The 12,500-nt window shown below is 49.8% G+C and overlaps 1 protein-coding gene across 1 annotated transcript in view; it reads left to right on the top strand.

Annotated features, from left to right (window-relative positions):
• Positions 1 to 12,500, top strand: part of LOC310808283 (nuclear receptor coactivator 3-like) — a 43,057-nt gene that overhangs the window by 9,966 nt on the left and 20,591 nt on the right. The window contains exons 2-3 of the mRNA XM_083675089.1: positions 5,592 to 5,689; positions 8,880 to 8,932. The gene's annotated coding sequence lies outside the window, so the exon portion shown is untranslated. The remainder of the gene's footprint in view (positions 1 to 5,591; positions 5,690 to 8,879; positions 8,933 to 12,500) is intronic.

Raw genomic sequence — 12,500 nt, 5'->3', positions numbered from 1 at the left:
ATGTAATAGTAATGTAATAGTTCTCTCAGAATATATTGTTCAGAATATACAGAATGGTCGTCCATGTTTCTCCTTCTCGTGCTTTCATGGAAGGTGATGTTTGTTTAGTTTGGTATGTTTTGAACTTGTTCTGTCCCTGAGATTTATCCCTGTGTTACTGTACCACCCACACACACACATCCACATACACCACACACACCCCCCCACCCACACACACACACACACCACACACACCACACACACACACAACAGACACAACACACACACACACACAGCAGACACACCACACACACCACACACACCACACACACACACACCACACACACACACACCACCCACACACACACCCACATACACCACACCCCCCCCCCCTACCCACACACACACACACACACACACAACACACACACACACACACACAGCAGACACAGCAGACACACCACACACACACACCACACACACACACACACACACACACACACACACACACTTGTTCCACACGTAGCTCACACTCTCCTGTGTTTGTGCTGGGTTCAGCTGAAGGTGACTGATGAGGGCATGTGTGTTTTTGTCCTCCTTATCTTATCTCAGGTCTGCTTGTAGCTTCTGCGCAACTTTACAGCCGGTCCTAACACACAGGAATGTGTCCCTTCTGGAGTCCCCTTCTCCTTTCTCCCTTCTCCCTCCTCCCCTCCCCTCTCTCTCTCTCACTCTTTCATTCTTTCTCTCTCTCTCTCTCTTTCTCTCTCTTTTTCTTTCTCTCTCTTTTTCTTTCTCTCTTTTTCTTTCTCTCTCTTTTTCTTTCTCTCTCTTTCTTTCTTTCTTTCTTTCTTTCTTTCTCTCTCTCTCTCTCTCTCTCCCTCTCTCTCCTGAGCTCTGGGTCTGAAGCCTTGGCATTTCTCCCTCTCAGAGACAAGCAGTGATCAGCATGGTAAATGTGGAAAATGGCCTCTCTTTCTCACTCCCCCCCCCCTCCCCTTCCCCCTCCTTCTCTCCCTCCGTCTCTCCCTCCCGCTTCAACAGTGCAGGCGTTAGAAATGTGCAAATGCTCAACACATGGCTGTGCTTGGTTTGGTGAAGTAAACACCATTGTTGCCTGTCCACACACTGCATATGTTTCCAGTAAAGTGACTTTTGGGGGAAACTCTCGTGAACGTTTTGGTTTTCATCAACTCCTCTCTGTGAATGGCTTGTCATGGCTGTGCACTGTCGGGTGCTTGGAAGGGATGACTCATGCAAAGGTCTATTTCCTTTTTTTGAATATGTAAATGGCCGCTGTCGGCACACCCTGAGCAGCTGGTGGAGTTGGGGCCTTTAAATGTACGTGTTTCCCGGCCTAGCACTGGCCGGTTGTCCTCTCCTCTATTCTCCCCTCCTCCTCCTCCTCTTCTTCTGATGTCAAGTTCTACCCGTCACACTGGGTTTTGGAGTAATCGGACGGCTCCTGTAATTGATCCAGAGATGGAAGCTTCACACCCATATCTTTGTTTGCTGCCGAGTGGCAATTTGTTCCCATTGAACGGGCTATTAGAGGAAATCATCGGATTAAGACACTTTGTTCCCAAATGTTGGGCTTCATTTTCCAATAGACTGAGATGAAGGGTGCAGTGGAGAGAGCCAGCTTTGTCTTGTGTTTGAATTGAAAGTCAGTCGTTCTTTTTTTTTTTTTTTTTTTTTAATAACTAGGGGGCGGGGCCGGTGGACAGGGGGGGGGGGGGGGGACAGGGGTTGAGAATGCCTTCCCCCCTCTCTGGCTGTGGATTCAGTCTTTTATTAGCCTCTGTGGTCTGATTTGTTTAAGGGGGGGGCTAGGTGCCAAGATGTGGCTTGGCTCCTATTCTGCTGGAGTGTAAGTGCTGGTTTTGTTGGAGTGGCTAAGCTAAGCTAAGCTAAGGGGAGTCACACAGAGTTCACTCACACAGTGTAGCCGTACTGTGCTGTTTGTGTGTGCTGGCTAATGCAGACACACTGTCCCTTATTCTGAGCCATAGAGAGAAGGAGAGAAAGACACAAACACATTGGGAGGGAGGGGGGGAGAGAGAGAGGGAGGGAGGGAGGGAGGGGGGGGGAGAGAGGGAGGGAGGGAGAGAGAGACTCTAACAAGGGTGAAAGAATAGAATGAGTTCTCAGAAAAACAGAATGGGTGAGTGTGTATGTGAACAGTGGGTGAGTGTGTATGTGCACAGTGTATCGTTGGCCACCATTCAAATGTAGCTAGCTAGCTCCAGACATTGGCTCTGCCCTGGGAGCTTTTCTTAAAGCTGCAGATGCGTTCGCCTGAACGGCTGTGTACAGTTGGACGCTGTTGATGTCTTTTTTCTGTGTCTGTTGTTGGTTTTACGCAATATCATACCACACTGGCTCCACCTGTAACCCTCTACACACCCACACAGCCCCTTCAGCCTTCCACGACCAGACACACACACACACAGCCCCTTCAGCCTTCCACGACCAGACACACACACACTGATCTTTAGCTTTCACCTGTGACCTACCAGCTCCTCAACAGGCTGGCAGACAGACAGACAGACAGGCAGGCAGGCAGACCTACAGACTGATTCTGAGCCTTCACTTGTGACCTACCAGCTCCTCGACAGACAGGCAGGCAGGCAGGCAGGCAGGCAGGCAGACCTACAGACAGACCTACAGATTCTGAGCCTTCACCTACCAGCTCCTCGGCAGGCAAGCAGGCAGGCAGGCAAGCAAGCAGGCAAGCAAGCAAGCAAGCAGACAGACCCTGTACTTTTAACTAAACACCCTGCCTCTCAGGTGTAGACCAACATCCCCTACATGCCTCTTACAAGCCTCCCCAGTTTAAGACAGACAGACACATGTTGTTCAGAAGACTGACTTTACCATTCAACCTGTGGCTCCTATCCAGATGCACACACACACACACACACACACACACACACACACACACACACACACACACACACTAGGGTCACACAGACAGACAGACAGATGGGCAGATGGACCATATTTTCCTGCTGCACCTGTAGCCTGTCTGTCTGACTCACGCCTCTCCTCTGCTCATCCAGTATTGTCTCCATTATTAAACTCAGCCCTGGGCTGTGTTCTGAGCCCAGCTATGTGTGATGGACAGATCCATCGGGCGCTGAACGAAAATAAAGAGGGTCTTTATTTAGGGGAGCAGTCCCGTTATCTGTCTTACAATCACTTCTGAGTTTATGGGTGTTTGTTTAACGAGAGGAAGGCGAGATGATGTGAATAATTTAGTGATTGTCTACTGTGTGCTGCGGCTAGACACACACAGACACGCACACACACACACACACACACACACACACACACAGATTTCAGTTTTGCAGTGAAATCAAAGGCTCTTTTTTTCTGGGAGGTGTAATTGAAGAGCAGAGGGAGATAAACAGAGACCGTAGGCGTGAAGAGAGGAGGAGGAGAAGAGGAGAGGAGACACTGTAAAAGTTCCTAGTCAGCGTGCCTGTGAGCGGAACATGAGTTCACAGACTCTCTCCTGCATCTACAGCTCATTCTCGCTGCTTCTTGCAGTCCAGACTTCACGCTTATAAGCACCACATGCCGCTAACTACCATTTATTCGCTTAGTTTTTTTTTCATTTTTATCCCCCTTTTTTTTTTTTTCTTCTTCTTCTTCTTAAAGCGTTGAGTCGATGTAAGCACAAAGGAGTCTTAACGATTCCTCTGAAGGCTTTCTGTCCCTGCTTAAACACTCACTGGAAGCCATGACAGTTCTGTTTGTAGTTTTTATATATATATATGTGTATATATATATATATATATATATATATATATATATATATATATATATATATATATATATATGGTCAAACTGGAGTCAGTTCCCCTTTGTCACAGACACGCTATAAATTCTCCCTGCTTAAGCAATCGCCCTTTCTTTCACTAGTCTTCTCTCTCTTTCTCCCCTCTCAATTAATAGGAAACACATCGGCTGAAGCAGGGCCTTTGTTGGTTTGTGAGGGTCCATACATCAGCCAAACTAGAGCCCCCCTGACAGCCCCCATCTGGTCCTAATCACGGGGTGCAGCCAACGGTCAGGCCACTGACGCTCTATGGCACACACTCACACTTAAATGTACACACACACACACACACACACACACTTACACGTATACACACACAAGCACACACAAGGCAAGCACACACTCATACATGTGTCCACACAAGCACACACGTACACACACACACACACACACACACACACGTACGCATAAGCGCACACAAATGACACAAGGCACAGTCATCTGCTCACACACACACACACCAAACTACGTCCATGCATTCATAGGTGCACACACTCACACACACAGACACACACACACACACCAAACCACGTCCATGCATCACAGTGACAGACAAACATGAGACTTGGTAGCTTGCTTTCGCTGATGACAGGGCGTCATGGAGACACCCATCTCTCACCATGGTTACACACTCTTTACCCCAAGAGGATGCTGTCGATGATTGTTGAGGCAGATCACTCTCGCCCTCACTGTCTGTGTTTAAATGGTTAGTGTTTGAAATACTTCATGAGCATTAGAACGTGATTTGAGCCAACATTCTGTGGGGGTTTTTTCATAGATATTCTCTCTCAGATTCCATAGCTTTCAACAGAGCACTGCCACTGAAGCGTCCCTCTGAATTCGTAGTTTCTTATGCTATCAGGCTGTTTAGTTGAGTTGTGATCGTCCCTACTACAGTAGCTTATGTTCCAAAGTGTATCTGTCGTGGGTTAGGATTAGGGTGAGGGTGAGGGTTCTGCTGTGTTACTCTGCTTGGTGGGGTCTAGTTTGTGTTCAGCTGTGTTGCTCTGCTTGGTGGGGTCTTGTTTGTGTTCAGCTGTGTTACTCTGCTTGGTGGGGTCTAGTTTGTGTTCTGCTGTGTTACTCTGCTTGGTGAGGCCTTGTCTGTGCTCTCTGTTACTCTGCTTGGTGAGGCCTCATCTGTGCTCTCTGTTACTCTGCTTGGTGGGGTCTTGTCTGTGACTCTGCTTGGTGAGGCCTCGTCTGTGCTCTCTGTGTTACTCTGCTTGGTGAGGCCTCGTCTGTGCTCTCTGTGTTACTCTGCTTGGTGAGGCCTCGTCTGTGCTCTCTGTGTTACTCTGCTTGGTGAGGCCTTGTCTGTGACTCTGCTTGGTGAGGCCTCGTCTGTGACTCTGTGACTCTGTGACTCTGTGTCTGCTACTTGTAGACGTCATGTGGAACTAATGCCACAACTCCCCTCGTTGGGGAACAGGAAGTTGTGTGGTAATGTGCGTGCTTGTATTAACACAAACCATCCCACGTAAAAAACACACAAAGCATACAGTGAAATATCGCTCCTCTGCAACAAACGCTGCCTCCCTCATAATTCCTGTTCCTCATTAAGATGTTAATTCTGTTTCCTGCGCTGTCATCAAGACGTTGATTAATACCGTTGGCTGTTATTCATTAATATGAGTATAATGAATATGCAGTGTTGAGCAGAAGTGCTTATTATCTTTCTCTCTCTCTCTGTGTGTGTGTGTGTCTGTGTGTGTCTGTGTGTCTGTGTGTCTGTCTGTGTGTGTGTGTGTGTGTGTTCTCTGTCTAGGCTCCAGCATTAGCAGACCAGTCCAGACAGGACCCTGTCTCTAGGAGGAGGGAGAGAGAGAGAGAGATCTGCTCAGCCACTCCAGGCTCTGTCACAAGGTGGGTCATCACACGGCGGTTGGCATGGTTACCCAGTGCGCTGGTGTGTTGTTGAGAGGTTGTGATGTTTGTTGTCGAGGCATGTGAAAATGGGAGTGGGGGTCTCAATTTTGACCGTCTCTTGCTATTGTACACTTGATTCGTTTCGGAACACAACATTGTGACTCTCCGGGGCCAATAAAATGGAAGGAGGAGAACCGACGTGGTCATTTAAATAGATGGGCAATTGTGAGGAGCCATTTTTGATGGATCATATAGATTTTCCAAGCATTTCAGAGAGAGAGAGAGAGAGGGAGAGGTAGACAGAAAAGGAGAGAGGGAGAGCAGAGCGAGAGAGGGAGGGAGAGAAACAGGGGGGAGAGGTAGAGTGAGGGTGGCTGCTGGGGAGACGGGAGGAGAAATCAAATTATTCTCTCTGCTCTGCCTGCCATAGAGACAGAAACAAAGCATTAATCTTAACCCCAGTCTGCAGGTGACAGCACCTCCCCAACACACATACACACACACACACACACACAGGGGCACTCTCACACGTAGACACACAGACGCACTGGCACTGGCCAACATGCGAACATAGACACACCCCCATGGATAGATCACCTAGGGATTGTTGTGAGGAGAGGGGGAGGAGGAGGATGGTTAGCAAGGAGAGAGAGATGGGGGAGGAGGTTGGTTACAGAGAAGAAAGGGATGATGGTGGTTAGGAAGGAGGAGGGGGAGGAGGATGGTAAAGGAGGGAGCAGAGTAGAGAGGAGGGGGGGGGGGGTGGGGGGGGGGGGGGGGGAATCTGCAGGTGACTCCAGGATTCTGCCGCATTGTGTCACAGTGAATTAGATCAGCAGTAGGAGGACTCCTTCCTTCCTTCCTTCCTGCCTTCCCATCATGCAGCACTCTTGTGTACCTCTGCCTGCTGCCCACTGGACACGTCCCTCCTCTGGCTGCATGGACATGCATGGCCAGGCCGGAGCATGGCTGTATCCACATCCACAGCCCGGTCCATGTCTCTAGTGTGAGTTTACATAAGCAGACCGGGACTGTGTGCCTCTGTTTTGTCAACAGAGATTATGAAACCTTCGCTGGCTCGCCTCGGCTGGCTAAGCGACGGCTGCTCTGTCTGTATTGTCTAGCGTCAGTGCGACCGCCTCACTAACTCCCTCCTTCCCCTCCCTCCCTTCCTCCCTCCCTTCGCTCGCTACACAACCACCACCAGCCCTGCCCTCCCCCCTCCCCCCTGCCCCCTCTCCCCTCCCCCCTGCCCCCTCTCTCCCCCCCTCCACCCCCCCGCCTCCACACTCGCACGCCAAAAAAAAAAAAACGAGGAGAGAGACACTTATCGCACACACAGGAAGTGTGAGTGCCAGTGTTTCTTGTCTGTCTGTCTCTGTCTGTCTCTCTCTCTCAGCAGTGTCGGTTAGAGGGAAGGGGAGCTGGCCAGTGTAAACCCAGCCCCGGTGTAAACCCAGCCTCGGTGTAAACCCAGCCCCAGTGTAAGCCCCAGTGTAAACCCAGCCCCAGTGTAAGCCTCGGTGTAAACCCAGCCCCAGTGTAAGCCCCAGTGTAAACCCAGCCCCAGTGTAAGCCACGGTGTAAACCCAGGCCCAGTGTAAACCCCAGTGTAAACCCAGCCCTTGTGTAAACCCCGGTGTAAACCCAGCCCCAGTGTAAGCCCCGGTGTAAACCCAGCTCCAGTGTAAACCCAGCCCCGGGGTAAGCCACGGTGTAAACCCAGCCCCGGTGTAAACCCAGCCCCGGGGTAAGCCACGGTGTAAACCCAGCCCCGGAGTTTTACTGCAGATAGATTGATATGGCAACATTTAATTCAAGTATTTCGTTTATTTTCAGTGAGATCCTGTCAGCATCTTTGGTCCTGTAGAGATGTTATTGGGCTTGTTGTGGTGTTGTTGGATTTTTTTTTATTATATATATTTTTTTTAAATGGTCGTTATCAGTTTAATATGCTCGGCTTCCGAAAACTGTTTCTTTCTTTCTTTCTTTATTTTTATTGAATACACAGGAGGAGCAGTAGTTCAGTGAGAGGAGTCAAACTGTTAAGTCTGGAATAAACATGCTAGTTTGTAGGCCAAGAGAAATCTCCACACATACAGTAGCCAAATGTTTGTTTTTATGAAGTAGCCTTTTTCAAGTATTATTTGTTTTCTGCCACAGTTGGTTTGTCTGTGTGTCTCCGCCCAGTAACCCCTTCCTAGCATCTCTTGTCTATAGCGTGGCCTTTCAGTGGTATGACTCATTGTGTTGTGGGAGGTTTTATCTCTTTGAGGTGCTCTCTCTCTCTCTCTCTCTCTCTCTCTCTCTCTTTCCTCCCCCCTGAGAGTGTTGTTCACTTCACTTGTTGTTGAAGTGTAACTGATCTTTTTGTGTGTACACACACACACACATACAAAACACACACACACACGCACGCACGCACAGAGTTTGTGTAACCAATTTGATCGAGTGAAAAGTGAGAGAATGTCACACAGTTCAAAGTCCCCACTGCAAAGTGTGTCATGAGTTAGGTAAACACATTTTGCCTCTCTTACACAAAAACATGTTCAAGGTGCACTCTAACTTGTTTCCAACCATTTCTTTCTCTCTCTCTCTCTCTCTTCCTCTTTTCCTCGCTTCCTATCCCCTCTCTTTCTCTCTCACTCTCTCTCTCTCTGATGCCATCTCTCTCTCTCTCTCGCTCTCTCTCTCTCTCTCTCTCTCTCTCTCTCTCTCTCTCTTCCTCTTTTCCTCGCTTCCTATCCCCTCTCTTTCTCTCTCTCTCTCTCTCTCTCTCTCTCTCACTCTCTCTCTCTCTCTCTCTCTCTGATGCCATCTCTCTCTCTCTCTCTCTCTCTCTCTCTCTCTCTCTCTCTCTCTCTCTCTCTCTCTCTGATGCCATCTCTCACTCTACCCCTCTGCTTGTCTCCCCCCCCCCCTCCCTCCTCCCCTGGCTGTGTAACGTCATGCTTGTAAACAGCTGCCTAATGGATCTCAATCACACAAACATCATCAGTCATGAGAGCCTCGCTCGTTTGGGTCCCATCCTCCGCCCTAAATCATTCATGCTCATTTTCTCAGCAAACACACAGCCGGTATATTACCATGTTGGCGCCTCGCAAACACCATACTGGCAGGCACACACACACACACACACACACACACACACACACACACACACTGACTGTTGTTCTCCTTTTTGCAGGATGTGAAGCTGAATGAAGGGTGATATCTCATGGTTTCTACTCTGCTTAAGAGGTGAGTTTGTCTGAAGGGAGATCTGCTATGGTGTCTCTGTAGGATCCTACTGGTTCTATGTATACAGTATACCATCTGGATCCTACTGGTTCTATGTATACAGTATACCATCTGGATCCTACTGGTTCTATGTATACAGTATACCATCTGGATCCTACTGGTTCTATGTATACAGTATACCATCTGGATCCTACTGGTTCTATGTATACAGTATACCATCTGGATCCTTCTGAACAGTGCCTGCCAATGAACCGCCTCGGGCTGTTAGCTGATTGGTTGGTATGCTAGAAGGTGGCCAGGGGAGGTGTTTTGACCCCCAGGGGTTTCCATACCAGTCGTATCCCCGATGAATCGCACAACCTTCTTTTTTTAATCTGGGCAAATTCAAGCGGACAGAATATTAATCAAGAAAGTAAAGCAGGGAAGGTAACCTTGAACTGCGTCTCAGCCTCCCTGCCTCAACCACGTACCAGCAACAACTGTAGGAGCAAAGGGGAAATCTAGAGGTTCGCTGTCACGTCACACAGACTTAAGCTGAGAGAGACAAAGACTAGCTAGCCAGAGCAGGTCAAAGACTAGCTAGCCACAGCAGGTCAAAGACTAGCTAGCCAGAGCAGGTCAAAGACTAGCTAGCCACAGCAGGTCAAAGGCTAGCTAGCCACAGCAGGTCAAAGGCTAGCTAGCCACAGCAGGTCAAAGGCTAGCTAGCCACAGCAGGTCAAAGGCTAGCTAGCCACAGCAGGTCAAAGGCTAGCTAGCCACAGCAGGTCAAAGACTTGCTAGCCAGAGCAGGTCAAAGACTAGCTAGCCACAGCAGGTCAAAGGCTAGCTAGCCACAGCAGGTCAAAGGCTAGCTAGCCACAGCAGGTCAAAGGCTAGCTAGCCACAGCAGGTCAAAGGCTAGCTAGCCACAGCAGGTCAAAGGCTAGCTAGCCAGAGCAGGTCAAAGACTAGCTAACCACAGCAGGTCAAAGGCTAGCTAGCCAGAGCAGGTCAAAGACTAGCTAACCACAGCAGGTCAAAGGCTAGCTAGCCAGAGCAGGTCAAAGACTAGCTAACCACAGCAGGTCAAAGGCTAGCTAGCCAGAGCAGGTCAAAGACTAGCTAGCCACAGCAGGTCAAAGGCTAGCTGCTGTGCATCCTATCAGCTCTGCGTAGACGCCCTCTAGTACGAGCCAGAGGTTGGCCTGATGGGGTTTGTCCACCACCACTATCGTGCACACATGCGTCACTGGACTCCAGTGACCAGTGAACCAGTGACTCCAGTGAACCTGGTCTCGCCCCTTTCCGTCCTCCGTCTCCCCTGTGTCGGTACGGTGTACCCCTCAATAATTTCTACTGGCTGGAAAATCTCAATAAGAATATGAAACGAGGGTGGGGAGCCCCACACCCACATATAATAGACCTCCAGCATACAGCAGCAGCAGATTTAACAACCAGCCTCTGATGGATCACCTACAAGTCATTATTGTCCATAATGAACAGGCCAGCAGAGAGAGTGGCAGTAGAATGGCTCAGCGATCATAGCACTGAGGGAGGTACCGCCGCGTGTATGCGGACCTGGATGGGTGGGTGGGGGGTCTGTGGTGGTGGTGGTGGTGGGTGGGGGGGGAGGGTTTCAGAGGGTCGTCTCGTGTCTCTGCATTCAACCCTGGTTTGATGGTCCCTCTCTCTCTCTCTCTCTCTCTCTCTCCCTCCCCCCTGCTGCGGCATTGTACCCAGCCCAGCCACTGTGCCACCAGGCCCCTATGCCCGTGGCGTGTAATTGACTTTCTCCCAGCGCCGGAAAAAAGCGGGCGGCCCGCACCAGACTGGAGGTGACCCATTTCCCTGGGGCATTCAGCAGCCCTCCTAATCAACCATTCTCTGGGGCCGCCTCATTCACTCTGCAATTAGAGCGCTCTCTTTGAGAACTCCATCAATAGGCAGGCAGCTAGGCAGGCAGGCAGGCAGGCAGGCAGGCAAGCAGGCAGGCAGGCTCACAGTGGAGGAGGGACCACAGAGCTCCAGTCAAACACTTCCTTAAGCTCTACAAGTTCTGAGCCACTTCTCCTCTCCTCCTCCTCCTCCTCCTCTCCTCCTCCTCCTCTCCTCCTCCTCTCCTCCTCTCATCCCTGGAGTGGCAGGTTTTGTCAGAAAGCGGAAAGGTACACTTTCATGCTAAGATGAGCTGCAGGCAGGCAGACAGGCAGGCAGACAGACAGACAGACAGAGAGACAGACAGAGAGACAGACAACCAGACAGACAAGCAGCAGAATGTACTCATGGGAGGGATTGAAAGAGACGGATAGATTTGAAAGAAACACGGATGGAGGGGGGGGGGGTTGGTGGGGAGAAAGGGAGGGAGGGGCAAAGTGTCTTAGGAGGAAAGCTGCTTGACTTTACCGAGCGGCAGCCTCTTTCAAAGCGTGTTCACGTGTTTTGAGAGACACTTAATGCTAATGTTGTTGTCTGGAGTGGAGACACACAAACATGTGGTTGAAATGCAATGCTGGGGTAGAGGAGGGCCTTCAAACCTGTCAGCAAGGAGCTTCATAACATGTCACCCTCAACGGAGGCCGGTGGAGGTAGAAATCGGAGGACGGGCTCATTGTAATGCAGGGAACGGAATCCCCATTCGCCCTCAGATTTCTACCTCCCCCAGCCTCCCCTGATCGTCCTCCACCTCTGATTCCAAAGCTGCGTCAAGAGGCTCCAGTTGAATCGTGAGGAAAATGTAACCAGTCCTCAACTCTCTGTTGTTATTCCGGTTGGGTATGACATTGTAAGTCACCAGACATGGGAACATCCATTGTTTATGTGAAGGTGATCGTAGAAGGTACTGGAGTGGGTTCTTAAACCCCTTTTACGAGCACGTTTGAATGCACATGCAAGCCTAGAACACCCGGCCGTCCACAGGCTCTTATAGTAGTGGCTATCTTTAGAAAGTTAATTCACTATTTAGCGTCTAGACGACAGCTGCTATCGCGTGGCATTGAACCGGCTCTTTAAGTCAGCGTTTGGACCTTCTATGTATTGTCACGATGTTTGAGTGCAATGTATAAAAAACTTCGGATTAAGCACAACCCCCCCCCACACACACACACACACACACACACACAAAATCACATACCCCCCCCCCACCCCACACACACACACACACAAAATCACAGCCCCCGACTAAATCAGACTATAAATATCTAGAACATTACATTTGTGTTTTCTATAGTGAGACATGCAAGTCAAATCCAAACAGAGGTAGGTAGAGAAATAGAAAGAGTGGATCCTCCTGTTCCCCTGTGCTGGGGGGGCTGCATTGGGGGGGGGGGGGTGCGCATGCCGGCCAGAGGAGGAGCGTGTAATCAATGGAATGGAGGGGATGCTCTTGCTGTGAAGGTTAAGAAGGGCAGACGACTGTTTATCCCTCTCTGTGCTACACACACACACACGCACACACACACACACACGCACACACAATCAAAACACACAAGATAGACAGTAGACATCGCAAAGCCCCCCCTCCATTCCGTCTTCATCCCTTCATCCCTGTCTGTTTCCTCCGTTCTCCCTGACACCTTTTTCATAGACT

The sequence above is a fragment of the Argentina silus genome (genome assembly GCF_951799395.1).
Source record: "Argentina silus genome assembly, chromosome: 8".
NCBI classification, from domain to species: Eukaryota; Metazoa; Chordata; class Actinopteri; order Argentiniformes; family Argentinidae; genus Argentina; species Argentina silus.
The sequence above is the reverse complement of the archived record's forward strand: the minus strand, read 5'-3'. Positions and strand labels throughout refer to the sequence as shown.